Genomic DNA, 26,612 nt, shown 5'->3' with positions numbered 1-26,612 from the left:
TTCTGTGTTAGAAGACCAGGCCGTATCTGTCTTGGAAAGCTTTATGGCAGCAGTGGGACAGGTTTTGATGACACCATAAGAAAAATTTGACTGCCCTTTTATTTAAATGGGTGACATCCTGGTCCTGTTAAGGTCAATGTGACTTCTGCCAGCTGTTCAAGAACCTCTGCTTTATGTTTGCTTTAACAATAATTTAACAGAAATGACTGAAGCCTTTGGGAGACTATCTGAAACACAAACTCCCAAAATGCTAGCTTTGATAAGAGTCCGAGTTTCAGAAGTTCCCACTTCCTTGGCCACTCGTTGTCCCCTGACCTCAGTGTACCACTTCCCAGCGGTGTTCCCATAGTTATTTGTAGTGCCACACTGTAGAAAAAAGGCCCAGATAGCTGACTAAGCTTAAAAATAACCCTCCTAAAGAGGAGTTATTTCTGATCTGTTTTTCATTAGGGCTATACAAAACACTGTTATCACAGTCATGGAGGGGGACAAGGCTCTGTGGCATGGATGTGAGAGCGAGCAGTGGGTAACACCCAGAGCTGGTGCAGACCCCAGAGCTAGCATGCCATGAAGCTTCAGCCCAACACTCAGTGCCCCATCCACTGCAAACGCACAGGTGAAAGCCCAGCTTGTGTTTCTGAAGCCTCTGCCAAGTCAGCAGGCAAAACTAAGGAAGACCTGATTTTTTATAGAGACCCCAAGCAGGTTCTAAGATTTCAACACATTTTTAAGCCTCATCATTTCTTGAGTAAAAAGCCAAATCCCCAGCAACTGTTCGTACCTTTTCAGATTGGCTAACTTTGCAGATCAGATGGTAAAATAATGGCTTTCTTATTGGTAGTAGCATTAACAAAACTCTGGAAGGCCACAGCCCCATCTAGCAACAGTTGCTTGGTAGCATAAGGTTTTTGTATGCAGCATCATTAACACAACAAATTGGAGGCTTAAGGGATGGTTCCTGCTGCAACCCAGGCTCCCCAGGGGAAGGGCGCAAAGCAATCTGCTGGGGTATGCCTGGCCAGGCTCTGCATGCTGAGCCTAAGTGCACATCATTTTCTCTATCATCTTGTTTGCAGTAGTTCTTTTTCTCCTAACCAAAAAAAAAAAAAAAAAAAAAAAAAAATCTGCTGTTAAATTGGGCTTAGTTGCAGTACAAGCAACATTAGGAACTACCATGAATGTTTTCTCAGCTCTAGCAACTGTTTTCAATTTTGTGTCAATTAGGCACGCTCCCAGGAGGCCTGATAGGCATAATGCTGAACAAGTCTGCAAAGTTTGAGAACTATCTATATTAGGGCTCTCAGCACCATTAATATTCATGCAACTCATCTAGTATTATAACTGTAGGCATTCTTCTATGAATAACACAGGTCTTGAGGTTTCCTGCTGAATTAGGGTAAGTTTTATTGCATGGTAGCCTTTCGAGCAATACTGAAGATAATAACTGAAGGAACTTTCTGACTGAGGCATTTTTGTCTTCTAGTCATTTTGTTTTCTAGTACTGCTTATGGCAAGGGGTGTTTTTTGCAAAATAACATGTGCAGGCTCATTGCTTTGCTTAATAGAAACTGAAAGAACTATCACTTTGACCATAGCTGCAGAAGATATATTGTGTTATCTTGCTTTTGTTCAAGCTTATTACATGGTTCAAATCCATTATACTCACTAAGCTACAATAAATATTTGACCCATGAGTGCTAGAAGGGAGTTGATTCTTATTCCCTCCTCCCCAGTTACATAACTCTGAATGACAAGCTACTTAATCTTGGTAATACTTAACAGCCTCTGATTATGGCAGTTAATATTACCCAAAGGAATACCAGCTTCCAGTCAAGAAAACTGGTAACACCTTGCTAATGAGAACCATATATAAAGATACTCTGGCTAACAGTTAAGTTCCCATATACTAGTTTATTTTTAAAAATAAATTTTGCTTTTATAATGTCAGGATCAGTAAGAGGGCCCAAAGACATATGAATCCTGTAAATTCTGAAAACCTATTTGGCACTGCCTCTGAACACCCTGAAGTGGCCTTCAGCTCTCCTACTTGGGCAGCTAGGCCTACTTTTTACTGCTAATAAGCAACTGCTTTCAGGCTGGTTTCTTTTATTAAAACTTTTAAAGCACCTTCCATTACAACAGATAGCCCCCACAAAACAAAAGTACTGTCTCTGAAAGTGATGAGGACCCTAGGGTATCAAAAATCTACTGGTTTCTTTTCCAGTTTTTTTGGCTATTATATTTCAAGACCATCTTACCTGCTGACGCTTGGAGATCTCTGACTCCTCTTGTCTGAAAAAGATTGATTGATGAATCTGGAAAAGATTTATAATATTGATTGTTTCTCTTTTCCCTGTCCTGGGGTGTTTTGTAGGACATTTGTCACCTGTCTAGAGCAGAAGTATGCTATGAAGAAACAATCAGGCTACAGCAGCCTGTCTGGCTCTTGAGGTAACATCTATTTGCTCTGACTTTGAAAAAGCAAGTTTGGGAATTTTCTCTGTGAAGATGGGCTCTTGGACACAAATATTTTTGATCACTTCAGAAACTTCCTTAATTGATCAGAATGTGTGTTGCCTGCCACACAGCTAGTGGTTATTCTCCTAGTTAGCTGAATACATGACTCTTTTTTTTTTTTTCTTTCTTCCTTCCATCTTTTTCACATCTGTGCAAATATTTTTTCAAGAGCTGATGCACTGAATTATTGTATTATAAAATGTAACTTTTTGGGGGGACTGTTTATGGCCAAAGTAACATGACCGAACAAAATGCTATTTGCATTGGAGAGCAGGACAATATCAGACAGTATTTGAAATAAAGATGATATAGGTATTCAAACTTAAGTCAAAACACGAATCTTATATTTTACAGAATTACCATCGGAGATGTGGAGAAGAAATTCATGAAAGTTCTGAAAGAAGTTGCCTCTGTTATGGCTTTGGGGGGTTATTCAACACCAAGATCAATCTGTAGTAGGAAAAAGCAATGCTACTGAAAATAAATTTCCACAGTGGTTTCCTATGAACTGTTGTTTAATGTTATTGTAACTGGTTTAAATATTACAACTGTGACTCAATTATTTTCAATACTGGCAGAAACCTTATTAGGATTTGCTCCCACCAAACCTGCTTTGCTTACCATGACAGCTAAACTACCATGACTAAATATAGATTACAAAAGAAAGGTTCCTTCACTTTCAAGTTCAAGTACATACTTAGACAAATACTATAAATAGGCTGCTGTTTTGTAAACTAGTGCTCTTCAGAGCCACAGAATAGATGCTCTCCCATGGGAATCTTCTGTGTTCCCTCCATGGCTTTTGTGGAAACAAGCAGCTACTGTTAGGTAGATATCTAAACTCTCTTTTTATTACTTTATTAATTTCAGGGGCAATAAAAGCAACAGACTGACAAAGCTTGCTAGCAGTGAGCATTCAGGCAAGCTTCCTTATGTAGTTCTGCCACTACATTGATCTGTAATACCCTTGCTACTTCTATCCTGACCTCTCCAGGGTACAGTTGATTTTAAACAAGGTTCTAGTACTGTTTTAATTCTATTATATTCATGGCCTTGGTGGACCTGGCAAGCCTTGTTTGGGTTCTGATGCTGATTTGGAGAATATTTAGAAATCTGTTCACTTGAATGCATGATCAGGTGTGTTAATAATAGGGATGAAGTTAAATACCTGCTTGTGAGGTATCTAAGACTGGGGACCCGAGTCTGCAATGTTGTACAGATCAGGTAAAACTTGGGATCTGTTCTAAACATTTCACAAATCTACTGTTTTTCTTTAAAGCTGTGTCTTTTATAGGTACAATTTTGCATGCAGAGTTTAGCAACAGTGTAAAGAAAATATCCAGCAACCCTCTTGCAGAATAAATGAGTCTACGTATCAATAGGTAACACTTACGTCAAACTAGTTTTAACTAGAATTATATCTGCATTAAGCTATAGCCAGACATGCAAAGATAATTAACCCTGTGATTAAACCTAGCATATTTATACAAACAAACCCTAGATAGCCTTATCACTGACTGCGCTGTATCTCTTATAACTTACGCGTGCCAAAACCATCATAGTATGTACAATAGAATCAACAGCAATAGAGAAGGAGATTGGAAAAAAAAAGGTGTTGCACTGTACCAGGTTTGTAACTATTGAAAAACCAGGACATTTTCCTGATTCAGGCTAAGAATTCATGAGCCCTCTCCCAGATATTACTGCTATGAAATGTGTATATATATTTCCATAGCAAAGGATGGTGTTGCCAACAAGACCTATGGTTTGAGATTGAAATTTCATGTTGATAAGATCACCTGCACTATTAGCTTCATGAGCTGGTGCTGTCACTGCATCCTCCTTTATCTTTACTGAGATAAGTCTGATCCTGGTTCTGCTATAGTTACTGGCTAAACTTTCATTGATGTCGGTTGAAGCAAACTTAGTCTGTCTCCCAAGCAGCACTACGATACATAAGCCCCAGTTATTTGACTATGTTCGTGAAAATCGGCCTTTTTTATCTTCGAAATTTCTTCTCTCTTTTGCAGACTTCCAGTCTGCAGCTGAGAAGGATCAAGTGTCAGGCTGTTACCTCTCTTGAAAATGAGGTCTTGGGTAGCTCTTTTTTTCTTTACCCATTCCTACACCCATACCCATTCCATCCTTTTGTTGGAACAGAAAGTTTACATTGTAACTTCAGTGGAGCTTAGTATATTCATGAGGCTCTGTTGTCTATATGAATGAATGAAGACAAAATAAGATTTTCATTCTTGCCTCCTTACTGTCACTTCTGGTACACCTTCTTAATCTTGTTTGAATGTAATAGGTTCTATCTATAGCCATTATTTTATTGGTTAACTCTAGTGCAACCTGCTTGTACACAGCTTTACAATACTCAGTAAAACCACTGGAGAAATTTGAATTATTCCTTGATAGCGACTCTAAAGAAATTCTTGAAAAGAATAGCAGGAAAATTGAAATGAACCAACTGTCTAGCTACTGGGATAAAGCAAGTTTCTGTCTATCATATGGGTATTTAAAATGACCCCCTCAAGGTCAGCAGGGCCAGCAGTTTGATTTGTTAGGAATTAAAGGTAGAACTAACCATTACTCTGCTAGGAAGGTCTTCTGAAAAAGAAGCAGCTCTTTGCTTCTTTATTTGAAGTTTGTCACACCCTTACATGAAGCATATAGCATGTTTCATACCATTTATTAAGTGGAGCAGGAGCTGAGGACCAGTACAAACACATCTGAATTAGTAGATTTAAGATGACAGTTTTGACAGCCTCTGTGCAACATACATACTCCAACAAATAGGAAAAAGTCTAAGATAGACAAACCAATCTATACCTCACTAACAACAAAAAGTGGAGTTATGCTCTGTTGTCACTTTGCTATCTTGTCTGTTTTGCTATCCTTTATCTGTTCCTGAGATTTGTTTTCCCACCCAGTGGAGGAGGCTGTGGTTAAGATAGCTGCCAATTGGGTGTCCCCTGCTCCACTGCCTGCCTCTCTTCTACTTTTATAGTGTGACAGGACAGCATCTCTACAGCTCTGGCCTGAGCTTGGCAGGGGGGATCCCAGGCCTGGATAGGCACTAGACCGCAAGCCAAAACTTTGCGTCTAGCAGCACTCCCTGCTACCAGGAGTCTTGTTAAAGGGCCCATTCCTCAGACAGCAACCCTGCCTCAGAAATCCTACCCTGTCACAAGGTCCCCATGCATTGCACCACCTGTGACCCCAGCACACGGACCGCTCGCCTTTCCCCTCAAAACATCTCACCTGTGGAGCCTCAGATATTAGCAGGTTATAGAAGCTGAAACATCCATCTGAGATGGCAGTCAGTTCCCATCCTCATTTCTGAAGTGGTGCGATGCACAGCATGGCAAGTCACTCGGATACACCTACATGTAAATACACAGGCCAAAACAGTCTTAAAAAGTAAGGATGTGAATTTAAATTAGATTACTCTAAATGTGTTAAACCCTTGTACAGAATGCCTCCTTGAGAATTAACTTGATTTGGGTCCATGTTCTCCCATACAGAGAAATCCTTTATGCTTTAGTTTATCTCCAAGCAGCACTTCAATCTTACAAAATTTATCATAGACATCTCATAAAACCAGAAATATGGGCAAATGAATCAGCTTAAAAAATAGTGTTTTAGTATCTGAACTTGCTCCTTTCATTTGGTTATTTCATCTTATTGATTATTTATGCCATTTAAAATCTGACATAGTACAATACAAGGTTGGCTTTCCTCTCCAATAATAATAATAATTTTCCTGTAGATTACTAAAGGGCATGTTGTCTCTCTCCTGGCTAACTCACATTTTCAAATCATCGTCTAACTTTTGTATGCCTTTTAGTATATTATCTTTTCCGTTACCAAGGTCATGTGGATGTTTAATGTATTTCAGAGCAGGTTTTCCTATACATGCATTTTTTCAGCTTTATAATAAATAATAGATTGTAGTCTTACCATTAAGCTTGATATCAACTACTTGTACAGATGGCAGTCCAACAAGATTAAAAACACTACAGGAAGACAGTACGTCCACACAGTCAGCTGGTGTCCCCTCAGCCTCTAGACTGAGTGCTTAGAAACAATGTTTCTCAGGCTCTGTCATTATTTCACACACAGAAGTAACCTCTGGCAAGTTTTTGTGTTCCCACTGGATTATACATCGAAAACAATACAGCTCAGAATAAAACATTGCTATTTTTTATATTAAGAATAAATTTTATTGAAAGTGTATGCATGGTGCTATTAGAGTCTGGCATATGGCAGTGTTAATCTCCCTATTTAGTTTTGCCAATGCATTGCTATCTTTATCTCTACTCTTCAAAGTACAGTCAATCACGACAATCTTTCCATTAAGGAGTAGGCACTGAAACATTTTAATTTGTGACTAATAAAAAATCAACATTTTCATTAAATCCACATGCCATCTCAGCACTCGATACTTTTGTTCTGTTTCTTGAGCAATACATCTACTGTCAATGATCTATACTGATTAGGCAGACAACGTTTTCATTCACTCCCCTCCTGCCAGTCTTTCACACCCAGGCAATATGTATTACGTGTTACTGTCCCAGACATGTCTGACGATTCTTTGAATGGCAGAGGGAGAACACTACAGCAAAACAGAAAACCAGGGGAGTAATTGCTTTATCCAAGAGATATGAACTAGTAACCCCTAGAAGTGGACAATCACTCTCTTAGCTCAGACTGTGATCTAAAAGTTTCAGCCCTGCTCATTTCCTTTGTAGATGGCAATAAATGGACACACATTACTGTAAACTTAGGAAATTATGCAAACATATGTACATGTGAAAAAAGTCGTATTTTTTTAGCCAAACTCTACAAAAATGAAAATATTAGAATTAGATAACTCATGCAGCCTTAGTCTCCCCAGTCCCTGGAATACAAGGTTGTAGTTAATTACATGACTGAAAATGTATATGTATTTATGGCAAGACTGCTTTGTCATTCCGTGCAAAAGGTGGGTGATGTTCTACTGAGGAATCAGTGTTCACTAATGAAGAAGATGGCTGTCTGCAAAACCACCCTCAGCTAATTTGTTACAGAAGATGGAAGCTGGGCGGTGACCAAGGTGAGGAGCTTCAGCTAGGGAGGAAGGTTGCAGGGGTACGGGACCTGGTGGTACTTCTGAAAAATGAGAGTCTCTCTGCTATGTCATCCCAGTCATTTAGATAAGGCTCGTGGCAGATGATTGCTAATTGTGCACTCCTTATTTTGGCGATCTTGCAAGTCAGTGGCAGAGCCAACAGGACCCAGATTTTTTGATGCTTAGCCTGACACTGCCCACCTTCAGTTGACAGCTAATGATTTCAGTAGCCGGGCAGTGCTGTTCTGAGCATGGCGACTGCAGTTGTGCGCTGGAGTAGCAAGGGAAAGAAATCCTTGGAGTGGAACGAATACCTATAAAGCACAGAGGGCTGCCTTAGCAAGAGCAAGGCTACCAGTCAAGGATGCAGTGGTTCCTATCTCCTGATGATCTTGAAGTGCTGGGAACCACTGCCTCTCACACATGCCTCTCTTGAGATGCTGCGGCTCCCACGTTCCTGCTCTGCAGATTAAAATTCTGCCCGCATGCCATCCTTGGCACTGTGCCGAAAGTCAGTGACGGGATCAAGGCTAGTATGACTGATAACAGCTTTAAAGTGGAAAAAAAAATGGGAGAGGTTTGGAGGCTCAAATGAGCTCAACCATCTGTTTTTAACACACAGGAAGAGAAAAATCACATAAACAAGGTTGTGACAAAGGATGAGAAAACATCCAGGATAAGATGATGGACAGTAAGAAGAGGTTACTAAAACTGCATAGCAGATAGGAAAAAGATTCATTTAACATGATTGGAGAGCCTCCGGCCAAGTGCTGACTTGAAGTCCAGGCAGAGCAGCTAGTATGTGTCTGCAGTCTTCCCTGGAGATACATTAACATCTCAAAGATTAGCACTGAAAAACTAGGAACTGTTAGAGTTCATTTACATGTGTAACCTTCATTTTGCTTTTGTGTATGTGTGTTTAATGATAACAACATGATCAAATACCACTTTTCCCACAGGGTCTAAGCCCTTCTCAGTGCAGAGGCTGGATGTTGTGAGCAACCATCCCACGCACTTAATGAGCAGCAATTAAATATTTTATTTTATCCCTGTGTTCAATGAACATCCTCATATCTTCTGTATCACATACCAAACGAACCCTAGTGGAGCTCTTATGTAATGTCCACACTGTAATGAATGTTAGATGCTCCTGTAATTATTCTTTTTTTGTATTTAGGAAACCAAAGCATGCATAACCATTACGCTGATTATTTAATCTGAGATTAACCCAGAGATGACTAACACTACTGGGATGAAAAGGCCCAAGCAGGTAACAGAAAGGAAAGGAAAGCTACTGCTGGTGACAGATAAAGCACTCATCTCTGAAAACACATTCAATCTGAGAATTTGACAAATGAAAAACTTCTTTGATAGCAGGTAAAAAGCCACATGTGTCCAATACAAGTCTTGATTTCACTGGATTGAGGTTTATTTGCTTTGACTCCTCCACGACTGGATCTGGACTATGCAACAGTACCACACCAGCCTGGGATCAGATATACTAGAAGCACAAAGAGGTGTCCTCTGTCACATCCCATTAGATCCCATAACTTATGCACAGCACCAACGGCTGGATGACTGATGTCACTTATTACTGTTTCTTAACATCAAATAATTTATGGATAAATCAGTATAAGCCATAGAGAGGTGAAAATGCAGAGAGCAGGAAGGGAAGATCGCCTGAAACCTGTTGCTTTGTAAGTAAACAGAGCTGTATCAATACCAGTACTCATGGTGGCCCACCTGAAATCTTGGAAGATTCAAATTAAGTGAACAGTTTCCTTACTGTCTGAAAGTGTATTAGCTGGTGTTTAATCCATGTTTTTGTAGCTCTTTCCCAGTACTGAGCTAAAATTCCAAAAAAGTCGACTGTTATAGTAGCATATAGCTGGCAGGATGTTATAGTAGCATATAGCTGGCAGGATGAATTTAGACTTTAGGGCAACACAATTCTACATATAAAATAAACTAAAACATACGTGTGTGCGTCTGCAGGACTGAGGAGGGGGACCCGCTGCCCACTTTTCATGTCGGTGTGCGTGACAGTGCACTTCTCAGGGGCAGGTTTGAGAGAAAATCCTTGAGAAAACAGAGAGCTTGTGACACAGGGAGGGCACGAAACGACGACGGCCTCGAAGAGGTGAGGCGAGGCGATGGGCTCGCCCCCCGCGGCTCCCCGGAGGGGGGTGGGGGGTGGCGGGGGACGGCAGCCCGCCTCAGCGACCGGGGGGTGGGGGGTGGCGGGGGACGGCAGCCCGCCTCAGCGACCGTTGGGAAGCGGCGCGAGGACCCGCGCTCGCACCGGCCGTTCCCATGGCAGCGCCAACGCCCGCCCCTCCCCGCCGCGGCGGCGGGGGCGCGCGCACGTGCGCGCGGCGAAAGGCTTCGCGCCCTCCCCGCTCCCCTGACGTCAGCGAGGGGGAGCGCCCCCTCCTCCTCTCCCCGAGCGCTGCATGAGGGAGGGGGCGGGGCGCGCTGCCGCCCCCCCCCTCGCGCCTACTGCGGCTGCGCGCGGCCCCGCCCCCTTGTCCCGGTCTGAACCGTGCTACCTGCTCGCCTCCACCTTGTCCGCGCGGCGTCATCGCCCCGCGCCGGCACGGGGAGGGGGCGGGGCCTGTTGCCCGGTTACGGCTGTCATCGGGGCGCGACGCCCGCCCGCTGGCGCTCGCTCGCCCGCTGCCTTCTCCCCCGCCCCCTCCGCCAGGCGCAGCGACCAGCGGACGCCGGGGCGCGCACCGCCGCCGCCGCCCCCCCCCCCCCCCCGCCCCGGTCCGCCCGCCCGCGCCGCCGCTCCCACATGCCGCAGAGCGGAGCGGGAGCGGCGCCCAGCCCCGCCGCCCGGCCGCCCCGCGCCGCCCGGCCGCGGCCCTAGCGGCCCCCGCCGCTGCCCGGCGCCCCGGTGCATGCGAGGGAGGGGGCCGCGGGCCGAGCCACTCGCCTCCCCGCCGGCGGCGGCGGCGGCGGCAGCCAGCGGGCGGCGCGGCGGCGACGGCTCCATGTGAGGCGGCGCGCCGGAGCCGCCGGGACCGCCGGCAGCCGAACGGGCGCCGAGCCGGGCCCCCAGCCCGCCCGGGGCCCCGCGGGGGGCTGGCCCCGCCTGGCCGCGCCGCGCCGCCGGCCCCGGGGCGGCGGCGGGCGGGGGGCGCGGAGCCGCCGCCGGGGGGGCCGCGCCTCGCCGCCGGCATCGCCCCCGCAGCGGGGAGGCGAGCGCGCCGCCAACGCAGGGAGAGCACGGCGGAGCCGGTCCCGAAAGTGAGTGAGCCGGGGGGGGCACGTGGGGCGGGGGGGCCGCGCCGGGCCGGGCGCGGGGGGTCGGGGAGCTCTGGCCGTGCCCCGGGAGCCCGGGCCCCGCTGCGGGCGGGCGCGGCGCGCTGCGCTGCCCCGAACAAAGACCGCGGGCTGCGACCACCTCCGGCCTCTCTCTTTCTCCGTTTTTTGCCTCCCCCTCTTGGGAAGAATAAAAAAGAAAACTTAGCAAAACTGCTCCGGCGGAAAGTTGTGCGAGGCCGGCGGCGAAGCGCACGACCGCGGTGCTGCAGCGTTGGGACTTCCAACGTCCCCCCCCGCCTTTTTTTTCTTTTTAGGGTCGAGTGGCTCTTAATAGGTCCCGTAGCTGCCTCCTGCCTTCCGATTTACATAATGCTTCGGTGGAAAATGCAAGTTATTGGCGCGGGGAAACGTTATGAAGGAGAGACTTTTTCCACATGAAGTATTTTAATAGAGTTTGCAAGCGAGGAGCAGCGTTGGCCCCTCCTGTTCGTCAGAGAAGTTGCATCTTCGCAAAGCACCAGCAAGTGCTCTTGCTGTCGTGCCAAAGAGCTTGCTCTGAGGTTTGGGAATGGGACTCCTCTTTTTTTTTTTTCTTTTTTTTCCCTTCTCCAGGGTGCAAACTTCCCAGTGTGCAAAAAAACCCAAAACAAAACAAAAAACTACTGTGAAATTCAGGTGGTTTTAGTGGAGTATCTTAACTCTCTGTTAAATGAAGAAAATGTTGCCATAGTTGTTGTTCAGGAGAGGAACACTGTGCTAAATTGTGTTGTTCGCAAGTTAAGATTTATATACCAGTTCGGTTCGTGTGAACGGGTTATAGTAAAAAAGTGGAGAGGGTGAGTTGAACGTCATTTATTTCATCAGACAGTATCAGGATATAGATCCAGAAATAATAACTCTGTGCTAAGACTGTTGTTTGTATGAGTCTAATGTGGGTCCTGATCCCTCCGCCCATCTCTTTGAAAGGAGTCTAGAAAGGTTTTGGAGGAAAATGTTCTAGTGCCTGGTTTTTCATTGGAGGAAGAATAAATGGGTTACAGACTTTTTATGGGTCAGTTCCTAGGAGCCGTCTCTTCTGCATTTCCTTCACTGTGTAGAACTGAAGGTAGAGATAAATAAAAGAAAGAAGCAGAAAGAAGCTCTTAAATGTATCCCTATAAACTGAAAGCCATAACCTAGAATTCGAACATGTTCATTTAGGATTGATAAAGCAAAGGTGAGATGAAGGTACCTGTTTCTGTTTTTAGTTTGTTTGCACTATACAACTGACAGCATGTACAGACTGTTTCCCAAATATGTATTTCTCTGTTTTACTGAGAAAGAGGCATTCTCTGAAAGCTTAGGAAGAAAAAAACCCTTGCAATTAGTAGAAGGTCCAAAAATGGAGAGGGTACCTGACATTTCTCAGTTTCTTTTAGACACTGGATATGTATACAGGTGGAAAGTCTATTTTTAGACCAAAATATCCCCATATCTTAAGCTCCCTGTTGGCACTGCTGTTTAAAAAAAAATAAAAAATCTTTTGGAACAGTGCGTTCAGATCCCTCTGTGCTTCTCTTGGCCCAGGAGCTAAGAAGCCGGGAAAGGAGCTTGTGTTCTCTTTAGACCGTAGTGTTAAGAGGATGATGAACGTTGTACTGTATTTAATACGCAGAGGAGCTAAAAGGCAGCATGCCTTGTTTCAGTATGGAGATTATGTTGACTTTTATGTCACTTCCTGGTTCCAAATTTAAATCTGCCTTTTCCCCATTCCATTATCATCCTGTTTTTTGTGGCATCTATTTATAAACATTAAATTGTTTTCTGTATACTTAAAATGCAGCTGCCTTCTCCTGTTGCAGGCTTTTCAGCATTCTTGTGGGTTCCAGGTTCATAAATACCTCAAGAAAATATATCACCTTGTGTTATTAAAATGAATTTTTAAGAGTTTAAGTTATCCTTCCTATTACAGCTTACAGCTAGTCAATGTAGTTCCTTTCTCCAAGCTGAATAATCTTTTACTACTGCAGTTCTGTCCATTTGGAAGCCTAAGCATTTAAATATCAGAAAGCATATGAATTTCATTGGTATTAACTATTAGAGAAGCTGATTATAAGTAGCTTTTCAGCTTAGGGAAAGAAATCATTTGCATCTTTAGACTCTTCGATTGATAAATTAGCTTTTGTTTCCCCCCATTATGTACATGTGTTATTTTGCAATAGTTTTGGTAATTAATGCACTGGAATTTCTTGTCTCTTCAAATTAACTATCAGTAGAAGAGGGCAATGGTGTTTGATTTAGGCCTGGCAATTCCATTAAACAGAGAAATGCTGTTTTCTGTCTCTTTAAAATAAACCAAATAAGGGTTTTTTTTTTTTTTTTTTAGTTGACATATTTTAAATTCAGGCTGAATTTAACAAATGTGTTTAATTTTTTGGCTCTTGTTCTTAAGAACACATGCCTGTTAATTGAATTTATATACATAACATTTGAAATAATTTTATCATAAAGACCATATCTGCACGGCTGCTTCAGCCTTCTTCTACGTAGGTTGTATATGGGAGGTAATGCTTGAAAGAGATAATGAATATTACTCTGTAATCACTCTTGTAAATGCTCTTCCATGATGCAAAGTGTTGTAATTTAGTGAGTTTGTGGAGGCTGATGGTACTGTACTGAAATACTCCATGTAATCACAAGAAAGGCAAAGTCTGTTTACCAGGTCATTTGTACAGACTGCCTTAGACTTTTGTGTTAGGTCACGTGTTTTCTCAAATACCTGTCTGATGAAGACCTAGAAGCAAATAAGCTTAAAAGTCAACTTATCATTACAAACTTCTTGGTTTTGCTTTTCAGTCATAAGGCCGTTGATTATTTCAGAGGTTGTTCTGTCTTGAATCAAAGCTCAGTTTAGCCCAATATTCTGTCTTGCTCCGTGGTCAACAACGGATGTCTCTGGGCGACTATAAGCAGCACTATATGCTTATGACTTTCCTTCCCAGTAAGCTCTTCCAGTTGCTATCAGTTTGAGACTTAGGCTTGTGTTGTTTCTGTGTGTTTAGTAACCCTTAGTGGCTTTCTCTTGTGTGAACTTGTTCTGTGGCTTCAAAGGAAGAGCTAGTTATTTGTTTTGAATGTATCAATTGTCAGCTTCATTCGATAACCTCCAATTCTTGTATGAGGAGAGAGAGTGAATATTTGATCCTTAATCACCCCTCATCTGTCACAATTTCATATTCAATAGAAAATGAAACGAATCTCTCAAGCTTTCTGTTTGTGTAAGTTATGGGTGAAATAATGTACTAATCATCTGAGCTCCATTCTCCGATGAACAGTAATCAATAAATAAATATAAAGTTTGAATAGTTACTTATATATGAATGTACTCATTTGCTTTTTCCTTTGAGAACTTTGGGTGTGCAAGATGGACATTTTTTGCTTTAGCGAATGGGAAAGACATTGTAAATCATGTGCAAGGGGATAATTCTTGGGAGCGGAGAGGAAACAAGGGTGACCGATCTGGTTGCAATGCTGTGAAGCCTTCCTCCTTCTCTTCACCAGCAATTCTAATCAGCCACGTGAATGTTCATCCTGTAGCAGTGCATACATTACTGTTAAACACTTCCTATTATATCCATGGGGGTATGGTTTCTATCCATAAGCATTTTCACTTGCAGCCCATATTCCTGAAACTTATGCTTAAAAAAACCTAATAACTCTGGGTTTTGTTTTGTTTTTTCCCCTTTTTAATTTTGTCTATTTTGGAATATCAGATTTGTTTTGATTAAGAGCTTAACAAGAATAATTTCCATCTGTAAACATAATGTGTATATATTATATAATATATTGAGGTTAAAAGGTCAAATTCTTCAAAACTTAAGGAATGTTAAGGTATACCAGAAGTTACTTAATTTGTACTTGTTCATTCTCACTGTAATTAAAAAGTACATGATCATCTGGTCAAGACTGTTCATCTTTGCAAAACAGACAGTTTGTGTTTACTCAGCTCTTCAGTATCTTGTTTTCTCTCTATTCTATGAAACAACTGCATTTGATTTTCTTGTAAAACAATGCATTTTTTCCATAATGTCATGCCTTATGATACCAGCGACCTCTTTTTCCCACAATTAGCTGGGGCAGTCAAAGGCGTTGCCATCGGCTAGGGAATATGGCACCCACAGCCCAGCTGGCAGGGGGGACGTGTGAAATACTCCTTATTGTTAAAAACTAGCTCGCTTAGCTCGGATAATCTTCAGCTTTGGCTTGAGCTGGGGCAGTTGGCTTTGTGCTGAAGGATGAGGAGTGTTCGTCCATCCTGTCTTGCTGGCAGAGTTCTGACATGATAATTTCAGCAGGTGTACGCGGGCAAATAGCTGTGAGAGAGAGATTGCGAAAGGCAATTTCCACTTCAGAGTCTCACAGAAGGTTGAGACTACTCTTCAGATTTGGTAACCCAAATGTATTGCTATGAAAGATTAATCAGCATCAGTGCGCCCTAAATGTCATGTAGGCATGAGGTCATTTGAGATTATTTAAAAAAAAACAAAACAAAACAAAAAACCAAAACAACAAAAAAGGATTTCTTCAAGTTGCTGGATCTGTATTTCTGATTGGTCCCACAAGATCACAATAACTATGTATGCTTTCTATGTGTGCTTTCTAACAGTGACAATATCAGGGAAGCTTGTAATAGACAGATAATGAATGGCTAATTTGGCCTAGATGAACTTAGTTTGTCTTGTGACCTGAAACTGGATGGCTGTTTATAGCAGGCAGACAGATCTGAGGTAGTTAAGGTTGAGTAATGCTTTCTGTTTAAAGATTGACTATTCTAAGTTGTCCAAAATGTGAATGTTTTGAAGTGCTTTCTTGGAAACCTTTCAGTCATATGGATTAGAGCTAGGGGCATTTGAGCAAGTGATTCTTGGAGATAAAGGCCTTTTTCCCCTCCCTCATCCCCTTTACAAGATTTGTGCCTGTGAGTTTTTAGTTTATTCATGAATTCACCTAAATAGATAATTTTTTTACATTTGTCTCTCTGGAGCTCAGACCGTGGCTCTGATCTTGCTCTTTCCTGATTTTATTTGCTCAGGACTGTCTCAGGCAGCACGTAGTATCTGTTGCTTCCCTGGAGAAGCGGCGTTGGAAAGACAGCTTAACTCCCTGAAATGGGCAAAGCCGGGGATGCTGAGACCAGGGGCACTCCAGAGGGCAGGCATCCTGTTGATGCAGGACCTCTCCCTCCCTGTGGTCCCCTTTTCATGCATATTTTTCTCTTTGAAAATCAAAAGTCTAGACTGATTCTGCAATAATCATTAGGCTGTTCCAGGATTCCCTTTTCCAGTTCCTCAACCTTTTGCTCCTGCGTTATTGCCTGCCCTTCTGAAGGGAGAAGGGCTGAGGATGGAGAAATGTGCTGGATAACTAGGAAGGTGGGAGATCTCAGTGTCGTACCAGAAGGTATCAGGTTTCAGTTGCGTTCTCTTGTTGGGATTATAATTATCAAAGAGTTTAACAGTGGTGATGGAGCACTAACTGCACCAGAAGTATTGAGAATTCTTTTTAAATAGAATGAAATACTCCCAGTCTTCTCAATGCAGAGTTAAGGTTACTCAGCTGTGGTTTTGTGTTGTGGTAGATTTTGGCAAGTACTTCAAGCTCCTGAAGGACAGAAACTGCAAACCCTGCCTGCATGTTGTTGACAGTATCTGCTTAACTCTGCCCTCTTTGGCTTACTGTCCTCAGTAAGCACATTGGCACTGCATTCTCACAGATGCTGGTGAATGCTTTTAGAGCGCACACATTGCAGGATAAAGTCTATCATGTTTTCCTACAATAAGGCAAAACTTCAAATTTAGATCTGGTGTGGCATACAGGATCCGCCTATGCTCCTAGAGAGTTTATCTTACTGCAGACAGCACGTGAAAGGATACTCTTCTCTATATGTAAAATACATCATGTGCTGTATGGGATAAAATGTTTATTCTAATGGTATCTGCAGGACTGAAAATGTTTGCAGTGTTTTGGGAAGTGAACTGGCTACTTCAGAACAAGGTACTTGTCTTACTGAGTGAGTGACAAGCCCAAAACACCACAAGTCGACATGAAGGCCAGTGGGGAAGAAAAGGTTTCAAGTTTTTTTTTTCCCAACTTCCCTATTTAGGAAGGTAAGCTGCTCAGTGCGTTCCCTGGTGAGTGCAAGCCTTTCAGCATTGTCACATAGCTCATGTTTGAGAAGTCTCTTGCTATCTGTTTTGGTAGCTGCAAAATCTGGCGTTTCTTGCTAGAGCTGACAATAGCGGATGCATGCTTTTGTTGACTTCTGCATCTAAGAAGGTTTGTTTTGAAAAGAGTATCTTCTCAGTGTTCAAGATCGTAACGACTAAATAATGATAACCAAAATTGCAACTTTTGATATGGGCCTCTCTGGAAAGTGTTATTCATCTCTTGCGGCAAGTGTGGTCCCGTGTAGCGTTGCGCATTTTGGAATCTGGGGAAGCTCTGACGCCTGCATGTTGGCTTTACCAAATGCTGTGTTTTCAGCAAGCAGTGTAACCTGTGGCTGCGAGCTAGGGTCGGATAGTCAGTAAACCTGCAGTTTGTCGGGAGTGCTTACTTTGGTTGCTGTTTACGTCTTATCATTTTTCTTTAATTCATGCTATGACATGACCTTCAGAACAAGAGATCTTTTGAGCTTCAGCATGATAGGAAAGGGCTCTGAATCTGAGATCCAGGAGACATCTTTCTGTAAGTAATTCGTAATATTTGTTCCTGCATTTTGACATGGCATTTTTTTCTGTTGTTGCCGGAGCTGAGGAATATGTCTTCAGATAAGCAGTGTTTCCGTGAATGGGTGGATCACTGGAATGGCAGATACTTTAACACAGTGTATGATAGTGACAGTTTTTTTAGATCTTGAGGGCATCGTCAGCATTTTTTAGATTGTCCTAAGGCAAAGTCACTGTCTACTCTGTTGTCAGGAAACTTCTGATGCTAGCAGTTCACTTCTTCAGCTACGTAGACAGCAGGTCTCATTGGATATTCAAGCAAGATGGATTTTGAAATAATCAGTTTGTTTGGGGCACCATGTTTGGGAATTGCTTTTCTTTTAACTCAGTGCTTGTTGGGAGAGTCCTGGGGGAGGGAGACAATGATTCTACACGCTATACTTTTCCTTTAGACTGTCCACCTAATGGGTGTTTAAACTTTTCTGTGCAGCCAAGAAGGGGGCAGGTGCACACCCATGCGAGAAGCCTATGGTGTGAGGGGACAGTTGTACCTCTCTGCTTTCATGGCATGTGTTAGTTGTATTTTCAGTGGTAGCAGGCAGATAACTATGGTCGTGTTAAGAGCTAAGCATTAGTGAGTGCTCAGCTCCCAGCTTGCTGGATTCTCTCTTGTCCTGGCCTCGCTTGGCACTGTCAGATGTGCAGCATGTGGTCCTGCAACTGCTGCTGGTGCTTCATGAGATGTGACGGGAATGGCCCTTTAATGCAGTAATAATTCTAACTGTGCTTTGACATCATGTGCCTTCAGGAAGGTAATAATATGTGCAAAATAGGTCCTACTAAGAATATCTTATGTGGGCTCTCATTCTATGTAGGCTCTAATGGACAAGTGTCTGAACCTTTCATTTTCAATGCATAAAAGTGTGTTTGTGTTAACCGTGCTGATTACCTCCGTAGTGGCAGCTCCCTAGCTCTTTTAGATGTTTCACTTAATTTTGAAAGTTTTATGTACCTGAAGCCACACCAAAACTGAGTTGGTTCTTAGACACGGCTTGCAGTAGCGCAACAACTTTGGCATTTACAATTACATTTGATTTGTCTTCAGGACATTCTGTTTCTTCCTTTCAGATTTCATTTTGTATTCCCAGTTTTATAGCTTATTGCCATGGTAAATCTTGCAATTTGTTTTGTTATTTGTCCTTTGCATACGATTACACTTGACTATTTCGAAACAGAATAATTTCTGATTTGCAATAGAAAAGAAGTGGGCTGATCTTGAAATACCTTAGAGGGTCAAACTTCAACTCAGCTATTACTGATGTTTGGTTGTGCCTTGCGTGAGCACTAGATAACATTCAGTATGACTCAGGAGCCCAGGCGGGATATTTTTCTGTTTGAAGGATAGGGGTGGGTGGTATCCCATGTCGCTGGGTGGATGCGTGGCAGTCTAGGTAGGGGAGCTGCACGCTGCAGTTCCTAGCTGGCTACGTAGGAGGTCTGTACAGTCATCCAGCTCAGCTTGCGAGTTGTTTACACGGGCTGTGGGAACCTTTCAAAAGGGGGACTGGGAATGACTGCAAAAACAAAAGCTTGTTTGGTGGGACAAAAGAAATGTTAACATTTGCGTCCTTCTCACTCCTATTATGGTGTGTTTACACTGCAGTGTGAGGGAAACAAAACTGATCAAATAAGTTGTGCACAACCTAAGATTAGAGAAGAAAAACTTAAAATTGAAACATTTTACCCTTCATGTAAACCATCTCCATCTTTGCAGAGAAAACTTGTCTATTTACCTTTGTCCTTGAGGATTCCCGAGACGCGTTCCCTTGTCCTTTGCAGAGGTTGTAGTTTCATGTTGTATTTGATTTGATCTCATGGTTAGCTACTTTTGAAAGGGGTGATTCCACATAGTTCCCCCCTGCCCCTCACCAGGCCTTTTCCTGTGCTAGCTATAGGTTAGATTTGGCTTTTTGGTAATTAAATTCAGGTGACAAAAATGGTAGAAAGCTGACAGCACAAAGGGAAGTGAGAAAGGAGCTAAAAAGAATCAAAACCGGAGTCGGCTCAGCGTGACTTGGGATGCGTGTTAGAGCCGGCACGAGGACTGCAGGGGGTGTGTGAGGCTGGTGGGGGATCCTTTGGGCACTAGCTAGCCACTGGAGCAGCTTAGCTGTACCCTGAAACCTCACAGTTGTGGCTTGATGATCTACTGAACCCAGCGTGCTGCAACCCAAAGGGCTGATCTTGCCGCCCTTCCCTTCTGACGTTTGTGGCTGCGCTGCGTACTTCTCTGATGTAGCTGGTTGTGAGCCAAAACGAGTGCTAGAGCTGTCTGTCGTCTTAGCCTTTTGGGTAAGGGAAGGGTGGGATTGCCCCTTTCAGCAGCAAGACAGAAATGCTTCAAAACCATATGTCAAACCCCAGAACTACTGTCATATCTATCATACTGTAAACTATATGCGTGACAAAACATCATCAGCTACTCCTGCTGGTTCAGCCTACAGAGTTGAGCATGCACTTGATCTTCAAAGGTTTTTCCCTGCAGTTCTCATCAAATCACAGTCATAGCTTTGCCGCTCTGGACTACTAATCCTTTTATTCAATAGAGTTACACTTAACACAGTGATCAAAGCTAGAGTGCACAGAAATATTAGTATTCAAATCTGTTAAACACAAGGGAAACAAACTGTGCCATGAGCAGCAGAGCTAACAAAACCTGGTTTCCCGTGGATTTGTATCCTCTAGCTGCTTTATCCCTCTGCTGCAGTCACTGATCCCTCACCACTGTCCTCATATCTTCTGTGACTTCCCTCACTGTGATACATTCAGGCCTGCTGCCCGAGTACTACTTTACTCCCTATATAACCTACCTATCGTTTTTAGTTTGCTAGCCTGTTTAAAGGCAACGTGTGCTCTGACTAGTGCAGAGTTGCGTGTACGCTGGCTGGCTGATGCCAAAGAAAAAAACTTTCAGATTAAAGAATTCTACTGATTGCAGAGTCGAGAGTTCAAGTTATGCCATTCTCGCTGCCTATTCATTGCCACCTCCGGAAAAGTTAAGATTTCACTACAGGGCATATGTGTCTGTTCCATTTCTTACTTTTCAAAATCACTTTTCACTTTTTGGAGAAGTATAGGACACCACCAGATAGCTTTCATTTATGAAACTTCAAGCAGTTCGTTATTTCTTCATATTGGTCTTAAAATTGCTGTTACAGCCTATTATGCTACTTTCTAAGAGATGTAATCATTTTTTATATTATGTTAGGATTTTAGTTTGAGTAATACTTTTGGAACCAAATCATGAGGTCTAAACAATCGCTGTATGGAAACAGGTTGTCTCATTAGTCAGGAGTTTCATAGCGATGTCTTGCGGTGTTCATGAAGTTTTAACCCTGTAATTTAGATGAATGTATTCCTCTTGTTATAAAACTCCAGGTCAATGGAAATTCTTACATTTTTTTTTTCCTATACCTTTTCTTATGTATTACTTTATTACATCTCTCGTTTACTGTTAACATACAGGATCTTTTTTATGTCTTGTGGTATCTCGTTTAAAATGATTGTCACCAACTTTAACTTTTTTTGATGCTGTTTTAGTTTAATTAGTGTTTCAAGCTATTTTTGACATTGTGTAGTTATATAGCCAAGTTTCTAATTGGAATAATGTATTAAATTTATAATGTACCCGTTGTAATATTCTCCACAATGTTTTATATGCATCCTAGCATTTTTCTGCTGCATGGCATTCTTCAATGGGTTGTCCAGAGTGAACTTGTTTCTTTCTGAGTTTGTTAAAAGTCTAGAAAGTCAGCGAGTAGTATATTCTTCTTGATAAGCAATTCCTTGTCAATGGTTCATTTTGTCTGACGTGTACTGGCCTTTTTATTTAGCTTAGCTAGAATATCTGAAGTCCTTACAGTTCCTTCGCTTGTCTTAATTAGCCTTAGTAATTTTGACATGAGCGAATTTTGCCACTTCACCACTTTTCACCTTCTGGACCATTAGTGACTATGTTAAGTAGCCTTGGTGTAGACCACTCCAGCATCCTGTTCTTACCCCCTTCTTTAAGCTGGCGTCAGACTGTTCATTGCTGTTCCTTTTTATGTTTTGTTGATGGCTGTCCTGAACAATATTTTTTCCCTAAGATCCAGATTAATTTTACTTAATAGCCTCTTGAGACTTTGGGGGAGCCTTTTTGAAAGTCAGTTTTTCAACTACTTCTCCTTAATTCACTGTTGTTTTTAGAAAATTCTACTAGCCTGAAAAAACATTGTTTCCTTTCCAGAAACCATATTGTGTATGTTCTCTGGTATCAACCGGGGTATGTTTTACAATACTAATCTCTAAACAATTGCTTCAGTTAACTTGCTAATGAAAAGCTTGTTTCTCTGCAATACTCTAAATCTTCCCTACTGCCCTTTAAATATAGGTAAGTGCTGGGTTTTCCCTCATCCTAGATATTTTAGTAAGAGGTTGATATCGCTTTGTAATATTTGCAAATTAAAAGTTAGTTTACTTTCTCTCACTTCTCTGACACAAGAGCAGGAATCAGAAGGAGGTTAAATTGAGAAAATGCAAATGCAGCAGATTCTTCAAAAGAAGGTGTTGGAGAAGTACATTAGCTCTGATCCCCTCCACCAGATTGCTTAGCTGAGTGTTATGACAGCTTAGAAATACATCTGCTAAGGTAAACATGATAAACTTAGACTTTGAATTTAGGACCAAGGAGATCCGGGATTCAGATGACAGAAACATTGCAATATGTATTGCAGTGGAGAGAGAAAGAAGGTCTCTCCAGTTAGGGAGCATAAAGGTCTCTCCAGCTAATGAATAGACGGACTCCTTCTGTGATCTCTTCTTATTTCTTGTATCTCTTCTCAGGAAGGAAAAAAAAAAACCAACCCAAAATCCAGAGTTTTCATTTGGCTTTTCTGAGGAGAATAATGGCAGCCAGGACTGTTTTAGGAGTAGACCATTTTGCTGCCTACTAATAACTACAGATATAATGTGTGTGGGGGCAAAGTTACAAAACTGTTATAGAAGTATTTTTGGAGAATAATCAGAATAAATTTATTTCAGTAGAGGTGGGAGAATTATTTTAATAGTTTGAATGAAATTTCAAACTGTAAAACATTTGAATTCAAGATATTTTATCAAGCTATTTGGGGGAAGAAAAAATCTAAATATTAAAAATACTTTAGATTTTGTTGAAATGTTCTATTTTAAAACACAAGTTTATTAAATATTTTTAAAACTTAAGACTAGCCATGCTGGATCACACTGAAGGTCTTTCTAGCTTACTATCCTGCCTCTGTTAGCAACCATAAATAAAAATGGTTAACGGGAACCTGGAAGTTGGAGTGGATTGAAGCCATTCTCCCTAATTCTTTGCATGACCCATCTCAACAGCATCTGCAGGTGGATGTATAGGGAAAATTAGGAGAAGGGTAAGTGTCTGATACTTTTCCCCTCATACTCAGTCTCCAGGTCCTTTCAGCTCAGGGAATCCGTGAGCAAGAGATTGTTTCTGTTTGTTTAGGAACCCCTGAAGGATTTCTCATCTGTGAACTTGTCCAATTTCTCCTTGAACCCATGTAAAGTTTTCATTTGCACAGCATGCTTTGGCAAAGAATTTCATGGGACTACTACCTATTACCTGAAGCATCGGTTTATTTTAACTGTGGCTCCTACTAGCTTCATTAGATGCTGTCTAGTTTTTGTGTTGGAAGAGGCAGCAAGCAGCCACTTACTATCCTTTGCTCTCCACGCCACTCACCTCTGTTACAGTCCCTTGAAATTGGGCTTATTTAGCTGGGAAAAGAGGCCATTCCTCCAATGCAAGTTCTTCTAATACTTTTCACTGTTTTTGGTGAAACAATGCACTTCCATCGAAAGACACCCCTCCCCGTTCTCCTAACTGCTTGTTTGTTTGTTTTTTTTTTCATTGAAAAGAGGTGCTATTTGGGATTTGTGCTTACTAGCATTCAGGACTGAAGTCAGGGGACACCACTTGAACTGAAGTTCAGGCTATAGAGGAGATGTTTGCTGAAGAGTTGCTCTCACCTGTGGAAAAATATGGGTACAAAAGTGAAGATGTGGAGTTCTCATCCTTGTCTTTAGGAAATCGCAGTTTCCGTGTAGTGTGGCTGTGTTTTAATATATTTAGAACATCAGCTTAGAAGCTCTTAAGTTTCAGTGTCTTGATGGTACAGGTTATAAAAATAGACCAGGATCTTTCTGAAATGATAAATAGCTAGTTTCTTGTATTAGTATTATACCTGTTGTAACAGGGCAAAGTAACCAAAAATTCAGCTTTTGTAGCTGAACTTATCTTTTGGTCTCCTTTTTTGATAGTGCATTGTCAATTTTAATTTGTTAATAGTCATTAGAGATATGAGAACTGCTATGATGAAAGATATGTTTAATGCTTATGAGTTTCCTGTAAATCTCTAAAGTCTTTATGTGACTGGGTGGTTTGTAGAAGATAATCTGTAAGTAACAGATTCTGCAAGCTGCTTCTTGAGAACTTATTAAGGTGTTAAAGGCTTGTAACTTAAATTCAGAGTTTAAAGACATTTTAAATAACATGCTTAGATACTTTTTTTGTCATCATCTATTGCTATCACAAAGACAAATTTGAAGACAATTCTGATGTGTTTTAAGTCAGTGATTAATTTCTAGTGTCATTACTGATAGGATATCCTAACAGTTTTGTAGAATTAAAGATAAATGAAACTCAGATCTGATCCTGCAGTCTTAAAGTATACATTTAACTTTGATTATAAGAATAGCTGAGTAAAGCTAAGCATGTGCATATGTGTTTGCTCTCTCAGTGGCTACAAATGTAAATTTATTGAACTTAGGCAAATAAAAAGCTCCTGATATGTTTTAGAATGTGCTACCAATTAAAAACTGACAATCAGTTTTGTTCTGAGGCAGCAAAGATATTTCACTAAGCTTGCATCTGTTTATAAAACTTTGGGAAAAGACTTGGTCAGGTATGGGGGAGATTAGCCAAATGTAAATTAAAACCTTGATTAGGGGAGCATGATATTTAAACTTGGTTTTAATGGCTATTTAATCATGTTTATTAACTCTTAAGGAGAATATAGGAAAAATATTGTATAACTTTCTTTTTAGAAGTTGTGTCTTTGCAATAATTACAGTGTTGCTGTTTTCTCTGTCAGTACGCTTCAGTGATGCAGTACTGCTTCAAAGGACTTCAAAGTCCAAGAAAAGGTTTAAGTGAAAATTTAGATGGTTGAAGATGGTCGAAAATTTACGACTAAATAAAACTACCTGTCCATTTTTGCTATGAAATGTAATAGTTGCATAATAGTGTTTATGCCTCTTGGCTACTCATTGCTGAGTGGTTTGTTTGGCAGTAGTTAGGAAGACTGCAAAACTTGTTTGTATGACTCTTTCTTCAGCTGACATTTTTTTCCAGTGTATGCGGTTAATCAACATCTTTGTGTGCCTTATCAGGCTTTTTGACAATCGTTTGATTGAGAAGCTTCACACTCTACATAAGCACTTAGCTCTAGAAAGGGGATATAATCTCATGGCTTGATATCAGGAGCCACCATGTAGGGATGTTGTTCCTGTCCTAGATAGCAGGCTGCTTTATTTTATAAATACAGATTATTTTTTCCGAACAGCAAAGCACAAAACCTTGGTTAATTGTAAATCTGTCTGAATGGGGGAAACTATTTTACTGTCATTCTCTTGCAAGAACTTTCACTGAGAATTAAAACACTGTGTGACAAATTGGATCTTGTCTCTGGGAAATTGCAGTAATAAGTATGAAACTTACTTATTTTTATTTGGGTAGTCATGCACATAAAAGCTAGTAGCTAGCACTGTGCTTAACAAAAAGAAGCAAATGAGAAATGGTAGCAGGATGACTTCAGATTGCTTCTACACTTGCTTGCCGCTAGGATGGTGGGGACTGCCCTTGCCCTGTTTTAAGTACCAGTCATAGAGTGCATGGTACTACTTTTTTTTCCCCTCAGACCTGGTTTTGCCCTTTGTCTGCATTAATGTTTTACACTGCCATAATACTTGACTGTCAGTAAAAATGTATTTAACAGATTTTAGACGTAGTACTTTTCAGGGAATGTATCTGCCTTGCTTTTTTGCCTAGCTAAGGGTGATTAGATTAAAGTTGCTTTTTTGGCCCTACCTGTGACCACAGAATAATGGAGCTGACTTGTGTCTGTGTGTGTGTTTTGGAAAGTCTGAGTGAGGGACAAGACTTTAATTCTTTCAGGGAGTGCTAATATTGTACTCTTAAGTTTACTAAAGCAAGAATACTGATTTTGCTTGGAGAAAGTTTGTGTTCATAGTCATACCGAAGCTGGTTACCTAGAATAGTTAAAAAGCACTGAGCACCACAGGATTAGGGGATTAAGGTTAAACTTTGTATGGTTCAAACTGATTGAAAGCAATACACAGGTGCTCACAGCATTTTCAGTCCTGGCTTTGCCACAATTCTTCCTGTTTCCTCTGTTTGTCAAATCCTAGTTTCTTCTGTCAGTATCCTCCAGGCCAAATGGATCTTTGGACCCAAACTGAGTGCATCCGTTGTCTGGTTCTCTGTACGCATTTCTGGGTCTCTCCTTAATTTACTGAAGGCTGTTAGTGTTGCATAGAAAGCTTTGCATAAATCATACGATAAATTTAAAGGTTTGGGCTTTGGGGGAATACCTTGACCAAGAACCTTAAGTATTTCTGTTTATGAATAGGCATGAAGTTTTGCACTGCAATTACTGTCTTCTAAAAAGTCAATCTTAATTTTTTTTATCATCAGTTTAGGGACATGGAAAAGTTAACAGATTTTAGGAGAACTTTTGAGTTAGTGATTTTAAAAAAGCATAGTTAAATGCATTCTATGAGGTTTCTGATGTTTCATAGACTAACAAAAGGTTGCTTTATTAGTAGCTTTAATGAACAAATCGCTTTATTGGCTTAGACATACTGGTTGCTTTGTCGGTCCAAACAGC

General features: G+C 41.6%; 1 protein-coding gene and 1 long non-coding RNA gene across 2 annotated transcripts in view; one reads left to right on the top strand and one right to left on the bottom strand.

Moving 5' to 3' along the window:
• LOC112985961 (uncharacterized) overlaps positions 1-10,239 on the bottom strand; it is a 39,166-nt gene extending 28,927 nt beyond the window's left edge. Inside the window, exons 1-3 of the long non-coding RNA XR_010388976.1 lie at positions 10,180-10,239; positions 5,782-5,903; positions 2,259-2,315 (exon numbers count right to left, since the gene is read on the bottom strand). This is a non-coding gene — a long non-coding RNA (uncharacterized LOC112985961). The remainder of the gene's footprint in view (positions 1-2,258; positions 2,316-5,781; positions 5,904-10,179) is intronic.
• A 494-nt stretch (positions 10,240-10,733) lies between these two features.
• Positions 10,734-26,612, top strand: part of FBXW7 (F-box and WD repeat domain containing 7) — a 180,950-nt gene continuing 165,071 nt past the window's right edge. Inside the window, exon 1 of the mRNA XM_064510827.1 lies at positions 10,734-10,882. The gene's annotated coding sequence lies outside the window, so the exon portion shown is untranslated. The remainder of the gene's footprint in view (positions 10,883-26,612) is intronic.

Source organism: Dromaius novaehollandiae, chromosome 4 (assembly GCF_036370855.1).
Source record: "Dromaius novaehollandiae isolate bDroNov1 chromosome 4, bDroNov1.hap1, whole genome shotgun sequence".
In the NCBI taxonomy this organism is placed as follows: Eukaryota; Metazoa; Chordata; class Aves; order Casuariiformes; family Dromaiidae; genus Dromaius; species Dromaius novaehollandiae.
This window is presented reverse-complemented; position numbering and strand designations above follow the sequence as displayed.